General features: G+C 39.4%; 1 protein-coding gene across 16 annotated transcripts in view; it reads right to left on the reverse strand.

The window, feature by feature from the left end:
• Positions 1-19,075, reverse strand: part of PHF21A (PHD finger protein 21A) — a 244,235-nt gene that overhangs the window by 210,218 nt on the left and 14,942 nt on the right. For 3 of the 16 annotated variants that reach the window (XM_043515614.1, XM_043515618.1, XM_043515610.1), the window contains exon 2: positions 18,376-18,478. The exons of the other annotated variants lie outside the window; for them this stretch is intronic. The gene's annotated coding sequence lies outside the window, so the exon portion shown is untranslated. The remainder of the gene's footprint in view (positions 1-18,375; positions 18,479-19,075) is intronic. 16 annotated transcript variants of the gene reach the window in all.

A 19,075-nucleotide genomic window follows, 5' to 3' on the forward strand; every position in this document is an offset into this window, starting at 1 on the left:
TCCAAAGAATCCTTAAACGCTTTCTTTAGTGATCCTCCAAAAAGTGTCACCTATTCAAAGAATGCCTAGATAAGGTCCCTCCTGGAGATGGTGTCTAGTCCCAAAGAACATGCTGCAGCAAACTACCACAGAGGAGAGATCTGAGGGGGAAAAAAAATGGTTACTAACCTTCCATAACTGTTGTTCTTCAAGATACTTTGGAATTCATATGAGCAATAAATGGTTGCCCCGAGTACCGCCACCAGAAAGATTTTCCCTCAGCAGAATCCATCAGGTTGGTTCCAGTGTCCCGTGGATTCACGCACTAATAGCAGCGATGTAAAGGGGCCTGCCAACCCACTGACACCTCAGTTCCTTTTTGACAACTAACTCTGACAGAGGGAAAGGTGGGGGGTGGGGTTTGGAATGGACATATGCAACACATCTTCAAGAACAACAGTTTCGGAAGGTTAGTAACCATTTCTTCTTCTTCGAGTCCAGTGAAGGGCCCCACACTTCAGGAATTTTTTTCCCCCTTAAACTGACCAAAGTCCTTCCTTCTGGATGACATCTCACTGGGTTGTTGAAGCTAGAGAGGCAGGAAAGCCCTAAAAAGCGAGATTCTATCTCTGAAAAAACCGCAAAGTGCTCCAGTAATCTTATTAGCACAGCTGCTGTGAGTAGGAGAGAGACTGCAGGTGCTGAGGTCAGGAGTGGGGAGGCTCCTTTGATTCTAGGTCTAGGCCTGCTACAAATACTGCTAGGAAGTGCTGTGGCTGGGAGAAAAGCCACCCTTCCCTAAACCTTTTGTTAAAGACCATCTACCTACCATAACCGTTGGTAGGCTGAAAGAAGAAAAGCAGACAATATCCTGCCTCTAAAACAGAGGGAGACTTAAGAAGAGCTGTGGCCTTCCATTGCAGTGGCAGAAGCTGAGGAGAGTGCACTATCTACATGTGCCAGTAGGGGGAGTTGACAACCAAGTGAAATTACAAGAGGAGTCTCTTAAGTTCCAAAGCCTGGGACAAAAGCAGAAAACCCAGCAGCAGAAGCATAAAATATCCACTCAGGAGAAAGTATGTTTGTCACATATTCATAACCGAAAAATGACTGAAGAGATGTGCTCACTTTTCCAGAAAATTCAGCTTTGGGCACAAACTACAATACATAAGTATTTCAGAAAATTACAAGCAAATGAAAACGATTAATAGTGAAAACTTTTGAGGCCTTAACTTCAGCAGGCACTAGCTATGAATAAATTTAAGTTTTTCTTAAAACTCCAACTAACATTTTGGTGCAGAGCAATTAAAATGTACTGTAGAATTACCAGAAATCAATTATTTCTTTAAAAAGAAAATATCTGATTTTAAATCATATGTTTTTAAACATAAGCATCCTTAAAATCATGACAACCTATGTTAAAGCCTAAAAATTTTTATCTATTAAAATCATTTAAATTAAATTAAAAAATAATATGAAGCTGTACCTGTTCATTGCCAAGTTTTAAAGTCAAACCACTGAACTGGTGGAAGTCACTGACTAAGCCCCAGAAGAAAAGGTTACTTACCTGTAACTGGACGTTCTTTGAGATGTGCGGTCCCTATGTGTATTCCACTTAGGGGTTATACACATGCCATATGCGTGTAACCTGCCAGTGGAATACAACAGGGACCACCTCTCAAAGAAAAGCCAGAGAGTTTCTTGAATGCTAAGCCAGCTTGTGATAGTAGTAGCCCGTTCTGCAGGTGGAGAGAGAATATTTTCTTCATTCCAGTTTATTCAGCTAGATCAGTTCAGTGACTAACTCATTCAAAGTTAAGAAACCAGCCAGGAGTTGAAAAAGCACTAAAGCTTGTTTTCTTTTTCTTCTAATCTATGGATAAAAACTAGAGGATGAAATCTACAAGTTCTAAATCTTTAAGAACATGGAGACCAGAAACAGTAAGTTCAATTCCCTAACCATAGATACTATTTCTTTTTGTTTAACATATCAGTTAATTTTAAATGAAAAACATGTTTTGATAAACTTTTTCTTCTTATATATCCAGCATATTTAAGGTAATTTTATTTAGTTAAGAAATAAAATGCTGTTTTTGCATATTTCTAATTGAATTCTAATTTACATCCAAATGTAGCCTGACACAAATCACAAGTAAAAAAAGTCATCCAGTAAATAAGAAATGAGTCTTTCACCATTTTCTGAAATTAAAATGGTATAAAAAAAAGTATTAATCTGAATCAGTGTATGTTAAGATATCTAACTCCTTAAATATATGTGTACAAACAGATTACTGTCCTAGTTAGCAAAAAGAATCAAATTTAATGTAAGGTCTGAATTTAGTTGCAAATAGATGGTTACCAGCCAATAAGACTCAACTTTTCCTTAGGAAAATAACTAAAATGTACAAATGCAAAACAAGATTGAAATAACTGATTTTAATCAGGGTTTCCAGCTTACTGATTTAAATCATGATTAAAATCAATGATTAAAATCACTCCACTCCGGGAAGCATTATGAAAATTAAATTCAAAACAAGAAAATGAACTTTAAAATGATATCCGACATAGTTACCTTTGTTTATTATAAATGTTGGTCTTTTACAACCAAAACCATTCTTCATTACAGAAGACTCCCATTAACCTTATACAAAATCCCAAGAGCCTAGATTTTCCCTAAGTCTCTTTATCATAGTGGTAGGTGATCCCATTAGGCACTTTATTTTACTTCCACCTTATAAATAATATTAACTAACATTAATAATATTAATTAACATTTCCATAGAAATAAAGCACAGTGAAAACCATTTAATAGAATTCTGCGTAAAGGAATAAATCTGTGTTTAAAATGTATTTTCTGCTTCAAATGAAATGGACAGTGTTACAAAAGGCATTCTTAAATTAATACAGAATAAAAAAAAACCACGATCTTTGCACTATATAGTAAAACAGACCTGCTAACACAAACTTTTTATGCATAAAGGGCAAAAAGTCACGTGACTGGCCAAATTTCTCCATACGAGACTCCCAGTGAAGTCAATGGCAGTTCCATGCTCTGCAGGATCAGATCCAAATGCAGTAAGAAATAGATTTTCAGGAATAGATTCCCATCCATAGATGGGAATTAGCTGCACAATTTCTGCAGACATTTTCCTATGAAAATAGGCCAAAAAAATTTCACCCCTAAGGGTGTATATTTTATTTAACAAACACAAACAAGTTCAGAGTTCAGATCACTGGTGACTATATAATGTAAGGGATCTTACGGAGCTGATTATTTAATGTTTTTAAAGTGCTTTCATCACGAAAAACAGTACTTTTTGTTTATATCTTCTCATTGTGTTCATGAAACATTATCTGAATGAGTTAGCCATGCAAAAGGAAGTATATTAAACCCCTAAATATACTAAAATTACATTCTCTATTGGGCCTCACTAAATTCAAGTTCTACCTGAACCAATTTCTTTGTTTTCATTAAACCAGGCTGTCTCCCTTTAAAGTTGTCCTACAAAGCAGGGGAAGAGTGAGGGAGAAATGGGTTTGGGCCCCCTACCTAGGGCTGGTTGTACAGTCAGGCAACCAGGGCAGTTGCTCTGGGTACCAATTTCCAGAGGCCACCAGACGGCTGTGCCATTCAGCTCTTCTTTTGGCAAGGAAACCAAAAACATTTTCCATCCTGGCCGGCAGAACAGCTTGGACTACTCCTTCTGCAGGCCCCTTTATGATGTATAAAGAAGGACTGAATAGTTCCTTGCTTGTGGGTTTTGTTTTGCTTTAAGTCTTGGAATAATCAGGAATGTCTCCTCTGTCTTACCCTGTTTAGTTGGTTAGACAGCAGAGGGGGGGGGGGTTGTTTAGTTGTTTTTTGATAACCCAGACACGTGCACTGGGGGCTCTTTCAGACTTCAAATGAAGTGAACAGGCTGTTGAATCATTGAAAAAAGCTTTTCTTCCAACTATCTGTCAGGCATTTGAGTTTAAAAATATACCAAAAAAAACAAAAAACAAAAAAAACCTAAGTTTCACTTCCCCTCGTATTTAACTATGTTATTTTTGCTTAGTATCTGTGATATTATAAGAATACCAATCCTATCATTTTTTTCTGGAAGACACTGTAAGCAACTAGAGAAGTCATGAAAGACAGAAGCAGAAAAGCCATCTCACACCTCCTTTATACGTCAAAGCAGCAAAAATAGCACAAACCATTTTGCAGGTCACCTTTAAAGTTAACACACTGTAACACAAACTTGGGCCAGTTCTTTGACTGGCATAGCTCCACTGAATCACTACAGCTACAATGATTTAAACCTGCTGAGGATCTTAGCCTTTGCATTTTATTTCTTTATTTTAGCAGGTGCATTGAAAATTAAACTGTGTAATGAACAGGCAGCATTTGAGGATATGAACTGAGGATTCAAGTAAGCAGCTGTATCTCATGTTTGTTTTGCTTACTGCTACAAGTATTTCCAAGTTAAAAATAATACAAGAGTTTAATTTACCTTTGTTAGGATAATTTTCAAAAAAGAAAACAGGTTATTAGATAGCTAAAAGCATGGGAAATAAGATATACAGCCCTTCACCTTTAAAATACTGGTTCTTATTTGATCCAGATGTATTTATCTGATCTACATAGGTCACTGTCCCCTCCAATTCAGTAGCCTTTGTGAAATGATTTCCTACATGAAGAACTGTTCACATGACAAAGAAAAAAAAAAAACAAACAAACAATAAGCAGTATGTCTCCTTGCTTTTAAAATTTCAAAACAGGCCAAGATCTGAATGTGCATGAAGAATTAACTCCCTTGTCACCTCCTAGAAGTGAACCCTAAAGAAAAAGGAGGAGAAAAAAAAAAAAAAAAAAAAAAAAAGGATAGAGGCAGTTTGGTTTCACACACTAGGTTTTTATAAAAATAAAAAACTAACACATATTTAAAAGAAAATAAGCTTTCATTAATACTGTTGGCTCTTGGGATCTATGAAGCCAATAAAAGGAGATTAGAACCACTGTTACTCCTCCATTGCCATCAGAGTTGCCACATTTTCTATACTCGAATTAATGCAACATCTGTTCTGAATACCATCTCCTAACATTTACTAAGGGATATTTTCATTCCACATTTGTATCTGGCTTGCTTTTTAGTTGAACATTTTATTTCATTTCACTGGCCATTATTTCTTTATACTATGTTGTCAATTTGACATTCCTAATCTCCCCTGAGCACAAAGGCCCACTCAAAACAAGATCACCTTTGTCGAACAATCATTAAAATATGCTGTGCATATAGATTATACAAAGGAAATAAACACCACAACAAAGGCGTTCCTGGATTTTTAGTTTTATGGACTGATTAATTATTAGAGAATGCTTAGATGCATCAACACTTTTTATAAGAACAGTCTGGATTTTTATTTTTTTAAATGTACATAAAAGTCAAATGAATAAATTGAGGTAAAACAATAGTTTCAAACTTTGAGCAAAAATAGGGTGATAAATTATTTTTGGGAGAGGGGGAGTTAAATTTAAAAAGCATGGGTGAGAATGGGTTTTATTATATTCTCAGAACTGCTGCAGTGAAGACAAATTCAACCACTTGCATTTAGCATGCATGCTGCACACACTCCATGTACGTCACTGAGAGAATATACTTGCTGAGCTATCTGCATTCCTAAGGCCTCCAACATAACTGCCACTAGGCCTCAGTGAGTCAAGTAGGCTCTCTCTGCATTTGACCCTGTTCCAGATAATCTGTATGCCATCCCTGCTAATGATTTTCCTTTAAATTTAGGGCTACCAGACCATCAGCTTTTTGTCTGCTTTTTTTAAGCCCTTTAGTCTCTTCATTTAAAAAGAAAAACTCAATTTATTACACAACATTTTGGCCCTATTTTTTCCTTTGATCAGTTTTCCTTCTCTCTTATAGCAGCTTTGCTCCAGCTAGTATACCACCAATGGCTGCCTCTTTTGCTTGTTAAATACAATCAGACTTACTCTGCCAGACTGTGTTATTGCTTTCATGGCAGCCCTGAGAAGTTAAGGGGGCAGCACTGTTACAGCTCCTTCCTGTTGTACCCTGTGAGCAAGTGATTATCCCCCCCACTTGCTTTAAGATACATTTTAAAAGTATGGTGCAGGGTCAAAAATCATCCCCCTTCCTGAGGTTTGATTTTATTAAACTATCAATAAGACAAAGCCCTAAAATGAGCTGCTCCCAGGGTTCCTCTCTTCCTCAGACCTAGGATCTCTCTTTCATAGTAGCCCAGTTCTGAAGCATGCCTCCTCCCTTTTTATTCTCTCCAGCTAGAAGGCTATCCCACATGGCTTAATATTGTTGGTCTGACTGTAACATCTGCTAACTTCAGCTCGTCTTCAGGACAAACAAAAGACCCATTGTAGTCCAGTAGGCATTTTGTCCACACAGTCACAGGTCTTATTCCTGTGTTCACCCAGGAATGAAGCAAAGAGGTTGAATGCTAATACACATTTTCTAATAGCTCTGCTCTGAATGGAATGCTGGGTACAGTGCAAGCTATAACAGTGAGTCTCAAGAGACTGCCCAGGGACTTTGTGTCAGCATACAGAATGGAAGGCTAAGGATTAGGAGAAGCCTTAGAATTTCATGGAGGATAGGTCTAATCAGTGGATATTAGCCAAGGTGGTCAAGGATGCAAGCCCATGCTCTGGGTGTGCCTAAGCCTCTGACTGCCAGATGCTGGTACCAGACATGACAGGGAATCGATCACTTGATGATCGCTCTGTTCATTCCCTTTGAAGTATCTGGCATTGGCCACTGTCGGAAGACACGATACTGGACTAGATGGATCATCAGTCTGACCCAGTCTGACCATTCTTATGTTCACATCTCCAGGCCAAAGGAGATTAGATACATTCTGGAGATCAAAGAAGCAGCTGTCCACACACACACACACACACACACACACACACACACACACACACTCACTCTTCCTTCCTGGTTTATATTTTTTAAATGTGAATAAAAATCAAATGAATAAAATCTAGACAAACTGAGTTAAGTAGGGGAATGAAACTGAGCCACCACCATCCTCCAAAAACAGTGTAAACGAGAATGGGTTTTATTACCTCCTCAGAACTGCTACACAGAAGATATCAAATACAATCACTTGTTTTTTGTATGTATACAATGGTAACAATCTTCCCTTAGTGATTCTGCTAAGGAAGGGTGGCCTTAATGGATTTCCCAGAGAATGCATCGAATCAGCACACAACTTGATCTCCCCAACCACCACCACCCACTTTTACTGCTAATATTAAACATTTGAACTGTGATAGCATCTACAGACTCCAATCAGAATAGAAGCCTCATCATGCTGGATACCGTACAAAGCAGGTTAGAAGACAGAAGCCACAAAGAGCTCACAATCTAAGACAAATGACAATTGAAGCATGGAAAAAAATGGAACACAGTCAACTATATAAAATCTTGTATATACATTGAGAAGTCCTGCCATCTATTACTATGGAGAGCTGGTTTTCTCCTTTGAACTCCTACCGCACCTTCCTCATTAAATATGGTTCTTTTCTTGAATTGACGTTTGCTAAAGACTTGAGCAGCTGCTTCCCTCTTCACTTTCTGAAAACAGGTGTTTTCTAGAGATCAGAATTCCAAGGCCTATCCCAATCCCTGGCCTTCCAAGATCTGCTTGCCCTAACTAAGAGAGAAATGAAGGAGAAGGAGGAAGAGACCACTCCCCTACCCCACAGCAGCCCTTCCTGGCTCAAGAGATGTATGCACTAGCAAGAGTGAATCAAGTCTGAAATCTACAGATGCAATTGCCTTAGTTATATATAGCTCTAAAACAAAAAGTGACTTAATAGCACTAAAATTGACTTCTGAGGATAGCCATCCTTATCACCATTTTAAAAAGGGGCAATATCATGGTTAGCGGCCCCCAAAATTAACCTATAATTAAGATGTGCAATTTTCAGTATCACATGACATTTGAGAAAAAAAAATCAGAAAGGGATTCAACAATTCAAATCTCAGCTGGGCTACTCAAACAAAACAGCAGGTGTTGGTTTTATGGTGGGTGGCACTAGCATATATGAATATTATGCCATAATCCTTCACCCTCCTACAAGTTCCAGTCTTGTAAACAGGCAGGGTGTTGAAACTTATCCATTCCTAAAAGGGAGGAAACATAGACAAAAGAATCTAGGAGTCAAGAGTCCTGGATATCACCAGTTTGTGATTAACTCACTGTAAAACTTGGGCGAAAAATCACTTAAGTGCCTCATTTTCTCCAACTATAAAATGGAGATAATGGTGCTTCCTTAAATTTACAGGGGTTCTGCATAGATGAATTCTATTCAAACATCTTAAAGAACTTTGCAAACGTGAATAAAAGTATTTCATTAACCCCTGAAATAATCTGTCCAGGTCAGGACAGAAAGCTGCAAGAAGATTTAAAACAAAAAACCAACCAACTTTGGTTTATCAGACACTAAAGATAAAATAAAAAGTAACTTCAGACTATCACTCAATAGTGTATGAAATATCAGTCCTACCCTCGCAAACTCAGAATGAAAGTTCTAATACAAACCCTTTGTATGAGAGCAACTTTTATAAATTGAAAACTTTTGGCAGTTAACTGGTTCCTACTGCAGTTGCACAGTATACTAGAAACTGTTCAAATTCCACAAAAGAGAATACTAATGTACAGGAAACATATTCACAACTTGCCAAACATTAAAAATATGCATTCACACAAACTTAAGTACATATACTGATCAAACAACTAGTTTGAACTATAATTTTGTTTTAAAAATATATATTAACAGATTATTAAATGAATAAAAAAAAGTCAGGAAATTCTAAATGACCTGAACCACTGACATGTAAAAAATCTATACTACATGGTGTGAAATTTTACACCAAAATATATATGCATAAAATGACCAGCTTCTGACTGCTATGAGAATGATAACTTTGAATTTTCTGGACTGTACACTCTACCTGCTTTTTTTAGGGAGCGAGGAAATGTCATAAGATGAAAGATGATAAAAGTTCCAAATACCCTGTGTACCGTGCAGTCTAAGAGTGCTTAAATGGCATGATGCCCTAACAGGTCCTGACATCTTGAGGGTAGCAGTCCACAAAGAGCCAAGCTAAGTTAGTGCCAGGAGTACACCTGCCTGCACCAGATAAACCTGTTATATCCTGGGTGATTCATCCTTTCAGTAACTGCAGCCCAGAAGTAATTTTTTTTCCTAAAAATTACAAGCACCCAAAAAACAAGGCATTTATAATGAAAGTGCTACCTCAACCATAAGGAGAGGTTACTTACCAGTAAACTTGTTCTTCAGGAGTGACATCTCTGCATATTATAGGATTGGTGTCTCCTGGCCTTGACCTGGCTGCTTGTCCCTCCCTAATCATCCTTTAGTTGCTTCCCTAAATCTGAGTCTTGACTGGAGTCTCCAAAGTGGAGAAGGTGGGCAAGGAATATGAATATGCAGAGGCCTCACTGAAGAACAGTTAATGGTAAATAACCTCTCTCCTCTGTATGTTCCCATTTGTGGGAGAGGAGTGAGCAGTACGACCCCCTCAGAAGGTGGGCTGAGGCATTCTATGTAAACAGTACGCAAAGCCACCTGACAAGCAACAGCTCTTTACCTGTCATCCAGAGAGCATTAGAAGTGATCACAAATTCGCTCTCCCAGATGACCTCAATGGGGGACAAAATGTTGCTTCAAACACAGAGCTTCAAGCACACACCTATACAAATTCTATGAAAAATAGAAGGCAGCATGCAATGACTGCTACCTTCAGATTAGTTGAATACCTTCTGATATCTTCAAGTAAATTAACATCTTCCAAGTCATAGCAAAAGGTGTAAAAAAGACTTGGGGAAACAGAGACTGGATAATGGTCTGTACAGAATGGAAAAGGAAACTAGAAGTGGGGATGAGATCATTGACCAAATCACATTTTCCATATGAACTACAGTTTATAGAGGATTGATCATTTGGTCTGTATCGTACTATGTCTGTGGTCTATAGCAATGGCTATGAGGAATGCCATCTTCCTAGGTGTATGGTATAAAGAAGCAGATCTCAACCAGAGGTCCGAGGGGCCCTGGGGGGCCGCAAGCAGGTTTCAGGGGGTCTGCCAAAATAAACCAGAGAGCAGGGCCGGCGGTAGGTTCACTGGTGCGCAGGGCGGAAAGCCTAAGCTTGAGCTCCGCTACCCAGGGCTGAAGCCTGAGCCCCACCACCCAGGGCTGAAGCTGAAGCGAGCAACTTAGCTTCACGGGGTCCCCTGCTGTGTGGGGCCCCAGGCAATTGCCCTGTTTAGTTCTAATGCCAGCCCTGATTTTTAATCTACTGGATATGCAGAAAAACAGTTGTGGTAAAGGCAGGCCTTGGAATTTTTATAGCATGTTGGGGGGAGGGGGGACTCAGAAAGAAAAAGGTTGAGAACCCCTGGTATAAAGCAATGGTTCTAAAACTACGGGGTGGGCACAGGAATGTATCAAGGGAGGCGCAAGCTGTACTTTAATTTAAAAAAAAAAAAAAGAGTTCTGGGCTGTCAGCCCCAGGTGGCTGGGGCTCCTGAAGAAGGGCTGTGCATATCCAGGAAGCAGGGATAAAGGGGACAGCTGGAGCCCCGCCACCCCAGAGCTGACAGTTGGAACTCCACGGTCCAGACTCGGCTCTCCTCCCCACCCTGCCCATCCCTCACCATTAGGCAGCTCAGGCTCAGGCTCTCCCCTCCCCCCAATCCCTCAGCTGGAGGTGGCGAGGCTCCGGCTGTCAGCCCAAGGGTGGCAGCAGCAGCGCAGAAGTAAGGGTGACAATGGGGCACTAGAGTTCGCTCTGAAAAGTGAGCTTGACAAATATCACTTTTCATATTGCCTCCCTTCTGCGCTGCTGCTAGCGAGGCGCTGCCTTCAATGGCAGGCACCAGGCCAGCAGCTGCTGCCCTCTGCTCTGTCTTCAGAGCTGGGTGGCGGTACATGTACTTGGGGAGGGGGGCATAAATGACAACAGACACAAAAAGGGGGGCGACTCGATCAAATAAATTTGAGAACCACTGGTATTAAAGGACACTGACAAACAGCAGACCAAAAGTCCCAAGGGCTTTATGACACAAGACTCCCACCCCAAAGCAAAAGAGAAATGTGCACTGGAATGAACATCCCCTGAGCAGCTGAATGCATACACCCACCTTGTGGTGTCCACAGCACAGCCAAGTGTATTGCTAAGAAGAAATACTGTTTCCTTTGAAGCAGCCATCAAGGCAAAGCAATTAACCTCAAGCATCTCACTGGGATGCAACCTTTCCATAAACTAGGTTATTTTAAGGTGAGTAAAGATTTTTGCTCTGAGCATGTGAAGGTAGAAGCTGAAATCACAATCCACAACGCCTGGTAGGATCTCAAACAGTTCTTAATATTCAAAGTAGAATAGACTGCAACACTAAAAGACATTTGTTTGGTCAAAAGTTCCTCCTTTTCAATAGGATCCATTAGACTTCCAAAAAACAAAGCCTGAATAAACGTATCACCCAGTTGCACTGTTACGGAATCTATTTGTGGACCAGCTTAGATATAGCCATGAATGCCCTGAGATTTGAGACAGATGGGGTCAGGATAGCAGGGTGGTTTTTTAAGAGGGTTGGAGAGGGGTGTTAAAGTTTGCTGCTTAAAAGAAAGAATCTCATGGATGTTTGTGGATAGTTGGACTAATAGTAGGCAGGAGTCTGACACTTTAAAAAGGCAATATAACATGTATGTCACCTTATAGAAACCATTTCTTCTGCTGTGGGGGCCAATGAATAGCACTACAGGGCACTAATTTCCTGGCGTTGTCGGTGTCAGTCTTGGTTAAGAATTCCAAAATTACAAATTAAATGCTTTCCCATTGGGCACTGTTGTTACCTGAATAATCAGGCTCAATCAAAAAAAAAAAAAAAAAAAAAAAAAACCACACAACTTCCAAGGCACTTGCACCTAAAACAGATAGTCTGCTACACCCAAATGGAGGGTACAAATCCAAGGTCTTCCTGGCACTGCAGCAGAACTGATTTCCGAACTGAAGCACTGGAGATGTGGCATCAGAAGGCTCAATCAGATCTGATCCAAGACCTTCAGTGGCAAGGCAGAGGGGTCCAAGGAATGGCTGCCAAAACGAATTTTTATTTTAAAAGGTGTTCCTCACCTGAAAGCTAAGGGGACATTACTGTGCAGTCAATTGCACATAAAAAGGAGAAGCATGCTGGTTCGCTGAATCTATGTCAGTGAATGATAAAGGAGCAGAATCTGGGAAAGCTCTTTACAACCCATCTTCAGAAAGAAAATACTAACACTTGTGTTTGGAATCTAGATGCCTCCAGGCAACAATGGCATTTGACGGTTAAAAAGTCAGAGCATCAGCACCAGATGAGAAGTCTGTTGCCCTATATAGTGGCTCTAAAAATGACAATGAGTGAGACCCAGTAGATAATGAAGCCACTTCAATCCGGGTCTTGGGACAGTTTCCAAGGTTTCAGTGCCAAGTTGTCTCAGAGCTCAGAAAACCTAGTTAGGAAACTAAGTTGAAGGGTTTCAGAGCCAACATGGACTGAACACATGAACAATTCTACTGATTTCATCTGGAGGGACTTCAACAAAAAGAATGCCTAGAGGTCCATTCAGCTATCTCTGTAGGGCCTAGAAGTAAACCATTAGTAGACATCACTGCTGAGTAGTGTATATGTGAAATTAAATGTCTAATGTTGGAAAGACTCCAGGATAGGAGACCCAGATTTAAGAATGCTGACTCAATAGAACCCCAGAGAATCAGGGGACTATGGTGCCATCTATAAAAACCAATAGTCAATGATGCCAGGTTCTCAGCACCAGACTCAGTCAATCTAGAAAGGTCTGGGGACCTATAAGACACTTATGCTAGATACAGAACCTCCATGTGTGAAATTCTCCTGAACCTATAGCACTGGATCCTCAGCACTGGACTGCTAAGCATAGAGTTGATGGAAAAAAATCAAGGGTGCCGCACCTTGATATTCACACACCTTTAGTAAGCAGCACTACAGGGACAGTCCCTGGCGTTGGCGCTGGACCCAGTTGATCTGGATAAACCCAAGGACCTGAGTATTTCTGTTTATCCAAGATAACAGTGCTGGATATTTGGCTCTGAACTACATTGAACAAGATGGATCCAAAGATCCTACTGTCATGTGAGTTGGGTACAGAATCACTTCAACTAGTGGTTTTCCAAATTCACTGGTAGAACCAGGGATCTGAGTGACATTTATACCCTGCACTGATCCACCAGAGTCTATTGTTCCAGATGCAGATGACCCAGAATGCTGCGCGGACATTACATGGGCAAGAACCACTTGATGAAGTGCTTAGAAAGTCAATGGTATTATACCCTAGGCACTGGATTCTGACAACCTGGCTGGATCTGGGGATCTTAGTGCCACTTCTAGTGGACAAACCATTTCTGGCTCACTAGTCGACAGCATGAGGAGCTGGACCCCAAATAACGTCATCCTGGAGGGATCCTGGGACCTCAGTAACATGAACTATACCAGAACTTCAGCACTGGTCTCAGTCATCTGGTTAAGACCAAGGACCCAGTCAATGCTTAAGCACAGCACAGAGACACTTGGACTAGCAGATCTTCATAGATGATGCTGGACTTACATGTTGCCAGACTTAGTCCACTGGACCTGAGGAGTTTCCCTCAACAATAGGAGGATATGAGGCAGCCCTCCTGCTCCATGCCGGTCCAGAAATGCTTGTACCCAACAGATACCATTTTTTCTTTTTTCTTTTAAATTAAACTTAAAAACAAACTAAACAGCCCTGAAAGGGCAGAAGAAAAGGAAAGATCCACAAAGTAAGCATCAAGGATACTGCATGCAATATGAGCTTCCTGCATCTTTGGCTGTTAAGAAGGAACTGAAGGGCAGTTGGGCCCCTTTTACAGCCTCTGAATTCTCCACAAAGGGAGGAGGAGAGAAGACCCCCAATAGACACTTATCAAGAATATTCCTCAGCTCAATCCCAGGAACCATCAATCCTATAAGTAGAAATATACAGCTGTCACTAGAAGAAGAAACATAGTACTACTACAGTGATTACTGTAATACAGACTGAATTTATACTATTTGCGTAAGTTCCCAGCTCTTGAAAAGGACATTCAGGAAAAGTGCTAATGTTAAGTTGTGTAGATATATGCAACACATATAAAACCATAACAGCAACGCAAGTCAGGCGTCAGCCGTTTACAATACATTAAGAACATATACCAGGAATGGCCAAACCACGGCTTATGAGCCGCACGCATCTCTTTTACAGTTAAAGTGCAGCTCACAGAGCCCCCCCACATCCTTCCCCCATTCTCCACCTACCAGACTGGTGGGGGGAGCCTCAGGGCTCCTGCCCTGTAGTGGGGTGGTGGAGCTAGGGGCTTCTGCCCAGAGGTGGAGCGGTGTCTCGGGACTTCAGCCCCACAGCAGGAAGGGGGCTGAAGCCCGGAGCCTGGGCAGTAGCCTCCACATGGGATCGAAGCCCTGAGGGCCCCCCTGAAGAGGGCCCCAAGACTGAAGCCCCAAGACCCACCCTCCTTGCAGGGCTGAAGCCCCAAGCCCCGGCAGGTGCACCCCAGCTCTTGAACTTCTGAAGAATGTCATCTGCAGCTCAGAGGGTCAGTAAGTTTGGCCATCCCTGACATATATTCATATCTGTATGACGCAATGCATGACTAATGCATTGCAGTTGGTATTCTCCCAGTCTGTGAAGAAACTGCAAGTGTAATAATTTCAACAGAACTACAGTAGAATCTCAGGAGTATTGAACACCAGAGTTACAAACTGACCAATCAACCATACACATCATTTGGAACTGGAAGTACGCAATCAGGCAGCAGCAAAGACCCAAAAAAGGCAAATAAAGTACAGAACTGTGTTAAATGTAAACTACTAAATAAAGGGAACGTTTAAAACAAAAAAAGATTTGACAGGAAAGGAAACTGTTTCTGTGCTTGTTTCATCTAAATTAAGATGATGGTTAAAAGCAGTATTTTTCTTCTGCATAGTAAAGTTTCAAACCTGTATTAAATCAGGTTCAGTTGTAAACTTTTGAAAGAACAACCACAGCATTTTATTCAGTTACAAACAACTTCCATTCCCTAGGTGTTCACAACTCGGAGATTCTATTGTATTACAACTTCAGGAACAATGAAACTACCACACAGGATTTAACTAGTTGGTCCATCTGATCCAATATCCCCTGTCTGACAGTGGTCAACATAAAATTCTTCAAAAAGCATAAACGTTCCCCCACACAAAAAAATTATTCACAAACATGCCCATAGTCATAATTTCTTCCAATCCAAGGCACTGGTTGCCTTATGTTATGAAGCATAAGGGTTTACATCCCTTAAAATGTTTATCCGGTATAACTGAGGATATTCTTGCTATTCAGGTTATCTAAGCCTCGCTTGAATCTTATTAAGCTCCTTGCCTCAATAATATTATGTCAGGGAGTTTCACAGATTAATTACTCATTGTATAAAATTATTTTCTTTTACTAACTTTAAATTTGTTGCCTTTCAATTTCAGTGGGTGTGCCTTTGTTCTTGTACCACGAAGGAGGATAAAATAAGTATACCTGATTTACCTTCTTTGTACCATTCATTGTTCTATAAGACTATATCATGCCCACCATAAAAGAAAATTTTCTCAAAAATGTTATATGCCAAGTAGGGCTGTCAAGCAATTTAAAAAAATGTATCGCGATTAATCGCACTGTTAATAAGAGAATACCATTCATTTAAATATTTTTGGAAGTTTTCTACATTTTCAAATATATTGATTTCAATTATAAACACAGAATACAAAGTGTACAGTGCTCACTTTGTATTTATTTTATTACAAATATTTGCACTGTAAAAAATAAAAGAATTTTTCAATTTACCTACTACATGTAACATAGTGCAATCTCTATCATGAAAGTTGAACTTACAAATGTAGAATTATGTACAATAAAAATCTGCATTCAAAAATAAAACTATGTAAAATTTAGAGCCTAAAAGTCCTTGTTCAGCCAATTGCTCAGACAAACAAGTTCATTTACATTTTCAGAAGATAATGCTACCTGCTTCTTGTTTACAATGTCACCTGAAAGCGATAACAGGCATTTGTATGGCACTGTTGTAGCCGGTGTCACAAGATATTTACATGCCCGATGCGCTAAAAATTCATATATCCCTTCATGCTTCAAGCACCCTTCCTGAGGACATGCGTCCATGCTGTGATGGGTTCTGCTCGCTAAGGACCGAAAACAGTGAGGACTGACACATGTTCATTTTCATCATCTGAGTCAGATGCCACCAGCAGAAGGTTGATTTTCTTTTTTCTTTTTTTCTTTTTTTTTTAATAGTTTGGGTTCTGCAGATTCCGCATCAGAGTGTTGCTCTTTTAAGACTTCTAAAAAGCATGCCCCAAGCCTGATCCCTCTCAGATTTTGGAAGACACTTCAGATTCTTAAATTTTGGGTTGAGTGCTGTAGCTATCTTTAGAAATTTCACATTGGTATCTTCTTTGCATTTTGTCAAATTTGCAGTGAATGTGCTGGGTCATCATTTGAGACTGCTATAACATGAAATATATGGTAGAATGCAGGTAAAATGGAAGGGGAGACATAGAATTCTCCCCCAAGGAGTTCAGTCACTAATTTAATTAACCCATTTTTTTTTTAAATGAGTGTCATCAGCATGGAAACATATCCTCTGGAACAATGGCTGAAGCATGAAGAGGCATATGAATCTTTAGCACACGGGACATATAAATATATTGCAACACCAGCTACAACAAAGCCATGCGACTGCCTGTTCTCACTTTCAGGTGACACTGTAAACAAGAAGTGGGCAGCATTATCTCCATAAATGTAAACAAACTTGTTTCTCTTAGTGATTGGCTGAACAAGAAGTAGGACTGAGTGGACTTGTAGACGCTAAAGTTTTATATTGTTTTGTTTGAGTGCAATTATGTAACAAAAAACCCTACATTTGTAAGTTGCACTTTCATGATAAAGAGATTGCACTACAGTACTTGTATGAGGTGAATTGAAAAATACTATTTCTTTTGTTTATCATTTTTACAGTGCAAGTATTTGTAATCAAAAATAATGTAAAAAGTGAGCACTTTACACTTTGTATTCTGCACTGTAACTGAAATAGAGATTTGAAAATGAAAAACATCCACAAATATTCAATAAATTTCAGTTGGTATTCTATTGTTTAACAGTGCAATTAATTGCGATTATTTTTTCTTGAGTTTATCGCACGAGTTAACTGCGATTAATCAACAGACCTAATGCCAAGTAATCGTCAGACAAAGTGGCAAAACCACAAACTTACACCCTATATCATAGGTATACTATGTATGTGTCTACATCATCCAGTATGGGCACATATACAATATGGCAGTTGCCTCTCTCAGATGGACATACTAAACACTATGTAACACATTTTGATATATTATATTCTGTACACTAAAACTCAGTTTAAAAGGAATTAAACTTCAAGTGTAACAGCACCTGGCCCTACTCCCTAGCACAAACCCTAATAAAAGGCATAAAATTATGGGACAACTCTTCACCATACTCTAATGCTCATGCAAACTATTTCCACTTAGAGTAACAGACTTACATCACAGGAACTTTCTTCTTCCTCCAACTGATAAATTAACACTACATACAACAAACTAATTTCCTTTCACAGTATAATATAAAACCTTATTTACAATCTTATGCTAGCCCTATAATCACATAATACACTGCACATTTTAATCTGTACACACCATTTGCTGATAATATCAAGGTCATAATGAAAGTGTTGTATTATTCTGTGATAGAAGTCAATATATTGTGTATACTGTTTCCTTATCAATCTAATGTCTTTGGGGCAGGGACCATCTTTTTGTTCTGTGTTTGTACCACACTGAGCACCGGGGTCCTGGTCCATGACTAGTATCCAGAGATATAGTAATACAAATTACAACATAATGTGCAAAAATATATTTTTCATTTTTAGTTGACTGTGCATCTTTCATCTTGACTTTTGCTCTAACAAGTTATTTAAAAATACATTTATCCCAATTCAATTACTGCACATCGTCCAACCAGCACAATGAACAAAATGAGAACTAATAGCATATGATCATGTAATTAAAGATCATAATTCATACTCCCAAGGGAGAAGAGTTAAGATTGTACATGGAATTATAGCTTTGTCATTTCTTGACTTCTGAATGCTTCACTTTACAAAGTTCTCAATGTAGCTTTTTTATATGGCAGAGAATAAGGCTAACTTTACTAAGTGCATCATAAACACAGCAGGACACTTACTACACACTGCCTCATTCAGTGCTCATCTTGTCAGATATGTTGTGATGATGTCAAGCTTTATTCGGAAATTAGAAAGTGAAAACCCTTCACTTTAATTCTGCCCCTAACACAATAAAAATAAAATTAAAAAACTGTCTCCTTGTGTATACACACAGATATGTACTCCTGTAACTGAATACTGTGAAAAGTACATAGTAAACTATGCTTCAAACTACCTAGTAGATAAAACACAGAATAATAAGGAAGACTCACTGACACAGTCCATCTGATTGTGAAATTAAATTAGCTTTATATGTATCTGCACCATTCTCTGAACTGAGCTAAAGGAAGGCTGTGTTGGTTGTCCACGTGTAGCTACGTTACCATTATCCTTATGTAAGGAACAGTACCTGATCATCCAATGAAAGATTGCATCATAATGCACTCATACAAGAGACCACTTAAGGTTGTGCATGCAACCTTAATTTCTACACGTCCTAACTAGCTTATTAGCCTTAACTATAATGGGGCTGGTGCTTCCCTATGATCTATGTAACCTGAATATTATATGGTTCTTCAGTGTCACATCCTACATTTAGTACTCATTTCCTCATTTCTTTGTGAATCAAACAACCTCCCTTTCCTCATTCAAATCCCTGCGTGAAGACACATTTCACCCCCATGTCGTTCCAGTGATAACTCACCAAATATAAAAGTTAAA

This window comes from Dermochelys coriacea, chromosome 6 (assembly GCF_009764565.3).
Source record: "Dermochelys coriacea isolate rDerCor1 chromosome 6, rDerCor1.pri.v4, whole genome shotgun sequence".
Taxonomy (NCBI): Eukaryota; Metazoa; Chordata; order Testudines; family Dermochelyidae; genus Dermochelys; species Dermochelys coriacea.